This window comes from Phalacrocorax aristotelis, chromosome 2 (genome assembly GCF_949628215.1).
Source record: "Phalacrocorax aristotelis chromosome 2, bGulAri2.1, whole genome shotgun sequence".
NCBI lineage: Eukaryota > Metazoa > Chordata > Aves > Suliformes > Phalacrocoracidae > Phalacrocorax > Phalacrocorax aristotelis.
Genome location: NC_134277.1, coordinates 100,619,664 through 100,622,850, shown reverse-complemented (window position 1 = coordinate 100,622,850; position 3,187 = coordinate 100,619,664).

Sequence of the window (3,187 nt, the reverse complement as noted above, 5' to 3'; positions counted from 1 at the left end):
GCTCTGTATACAAGCTAATTTAAAAATCTCCAAAGCTCAACTTGTAGGTTGCTGAAAATCTGCAGCCATTCAGCAGACCTACCTAGTAACACTATTTTTTTTCCACATATAATTCTAAAGCGTTTTGAAAATCAATATGGAACACACATGAACTAAGGACATTGTTAACTTAAAATATATCTTTAGGACTTAGAATATAATACCGTTAAATATGCAATTGTAAACTAGTTGTTCAGTATGGTATTGGAGAGAGGAAACTATTGGAACAATAATAGAAGGAATTGCTGGTTTGGGCTTTTCTTTACAGTTGTGAAATGCTGTTAACAGAATAAAAGGATTACTGGTGATTTTAAAGAAAAAACATGGGAGTTTTGCATGAGGTTACATCTTTCCAGAAACTGTGTGGTAACAGCTTTCTAGTTTAAAACAAGTATTTTTGTTACTTTCAGAGTTGTCATTTATTTTATACAACATTTAATATTTCTACTCACATAGCTGTTCTCAATGAAAAGTTAAAAGACAGGGAAATACTAAACTTTTCAAATCTCAAGAACCTTTCAGTGGCCGAAGCTCAGAAGGACCACAGCAGAGTGGTCCTCGGCATCATGCTCGTGTCCACTTCCCTGCCCACTTACTCATCATCACCTCCCTTAAGTGTGTAATGTTGGGCTTATACAGCACACTTGTGATGAAGCCTTGCAACAGCTAGCAGTTGCAAGCAAAGACACTAGAACTGCACGAACAGCCAGATCCTCACCAGTCCCAAACTGCTAAGTTTTAGAGCATTTACCCTGACATATACTCAGCAAAGTAATCAAGAACTTTTTGGGCAACACTAGCTGCAACAGTTAAGCAGGTGGCATTATTTAATAAACTTTTCCACTTCCATTGTATTGATCCTCATTCATCTCTTTTCCAACATGAAAAGGCTGTCACCTCCTGAAAGGCCCTTCTCAAAAGAAAAAAATAAACAAAAAATCCCAGTGAGGATTATTTTTTAATTCCCAACATACCCTAATTGAAACAGAGGCCTGGAGCTACACGCTGCAGTTAAGATGCAGTCTTAGGATGGATTAAGACAGAGTTGAACCACTTCCCGGTTTGCTCTCTGCTCACTCTCTAAATGTTTCCCATTTGTCTACAGGTTGAGAGATTTTTATACATTCATTAAACCATCCACAACGCACACCAAGACCCTTGTTTTATGTGATCACAGCTACTCCAAAGCTCATGGCTGGACATGTATTTTGACTAAGTCACTGCATAACAGAAAGAGCAAAAATGACTAAAGTGCTTTTAATTTTACCATGAGATGAACTTACTGAGATTAATTCAGGTACTGTAAGACAGATCTGACCTCAAGTTTTACTGCAAGTAAGCTTTTTAGGTGGACTGTTTTTACCAGCGTGGGTTCTTTTTGCCAAGCTGTTGTGTGTTAACTACTCAAATTAAAATATAATTAAAAAAAAAAAAAAGCATTTTAGCACTGAAGACCAGTTCTATGTGACCTAAGCTCTGACACTTAGATCTGTAAATGACCTTGACAAGATGTGAGAGGAAACTGCAGATTTGACACAATGAAACAGCCGGAGACAGTGAATGCATTCAAGAGGCTAGAAAAACAGGCCCCATCGTTTAGCACCGGTAATTTGAAAAGATTAAAAAAAAAATCATTTACAATAATGAAATGCCTAACATTAGCATTTTAGGGATAAATGCTGTGTTACTGAAATATTACAAAGGCATCTGGTAAACAGTATTCATGCAAAATCAGTTAGCATTAAAGAAAAAAAAACCCCATCCACTCCTGCACTTTATAGCCTCCTTCTCTTCCTCGGGGGTGGGGGGAGGAAAAGTCAGGCTGAGGGACACAGTATTAAAAAAAAAAAAAACAAACTTCAAAAGCCACTGCATGGAATAAATCCATAACCTTCTTACATGTTGCTCTGTGTTTCTGGACTTGTTCACAACGCATACGTCCCTCCTGTCCTTCAGTCAGCTGAACCCATAAATTGTTTTAATTCAGTCAGAGAGTTGGAGGTATTAGGCTTAAAGAAGATAGATCTGTCACGTCCTGACTGGTGAGCAAGGTGGTACTGTCGAGAGCAGCAGACAGCAGGAGAAAGACAGCCAAGAATGGTTTGGATGTTAAATTTAAGTCTCTGGCATAAGATTCAGGAGCCATCAGAAAAGCCAGACCCTACAGCAGGATTCAGCGCTGCCTTCACACTCCATCAAGCTGAAAAGCCTTGGCAATTGACCACACAAGAAAGACCAAATTCCATAGCCAGATGGGATGGGCAAACAGAGCTGCACCCACTGTACTACCAATACTAATCAATGTGATGGTAGAAAGTAAAACTCTGGAAATGGTGGAAGAAGAAATGAGGAAGTGCAAGAGACACGCAGCAGTCATCGGGTCATGGCCAGTGAAGAAAAAGTCGTACAGCAAAGCAACATTTGAAAAATACAGTATGCCTACTCAGAAGAAACCAACATGTCTATAGAAAGTTTCAAGCCTTTCTCTGAGATGACCTCAGCCCTCTCTTACTGACTCTTTGCCCACTTGTGCACAGAGTGCAGTTTTCTTCTACCAGATCATTAATTATAATGACAGGTTCAACCAAACAGCGCTCACTGCAGTGCCCTGGTGCGTGCCAACAAAAAAATGCCATCGCTTGCTGTTTACCCGCACCCCTTATTCACAACCAGCCAGTTCACTTCCAGTCTTTGCTTGCTCGCACATGTACTCTTTTCAAGACCGGGAGTCCTTGTACGAAACCTTTCCAAGACTCTAAGGGACGGTACCACACCCAGCACCTTCACCTACGCCACGGCTGCAAGCTTGCGTTTTTGGTGAGTATTGCTCTGGCTCTCGCCTACAATCAATTTTAACTCTCTTGAGGGTAGGTGGGGGGTGGTGGGGCGGGCGGGCCAGTCTGCCTGCCTGCCCTCCTCTTTTCCTGCCTGCCTTCCTTCCTTCCTCCCTCCCTCCATCCCTTCCTTCCCGCCGCCTTCACAGGCGCCGGCGGCGGCTCCAGCCGGCTTCGAAGCCAGCCCGCCTGCCGGCCGCCGCCACGCGCCCCGCCGCCCCCACGTGACCGCTGCCCCCACGCGACAGCCGCCCCGTTTGCCGCCGGAAAGATGCGTGACGGCGGCCGTACCCGGAAGAGGAAAGCACGAGGGC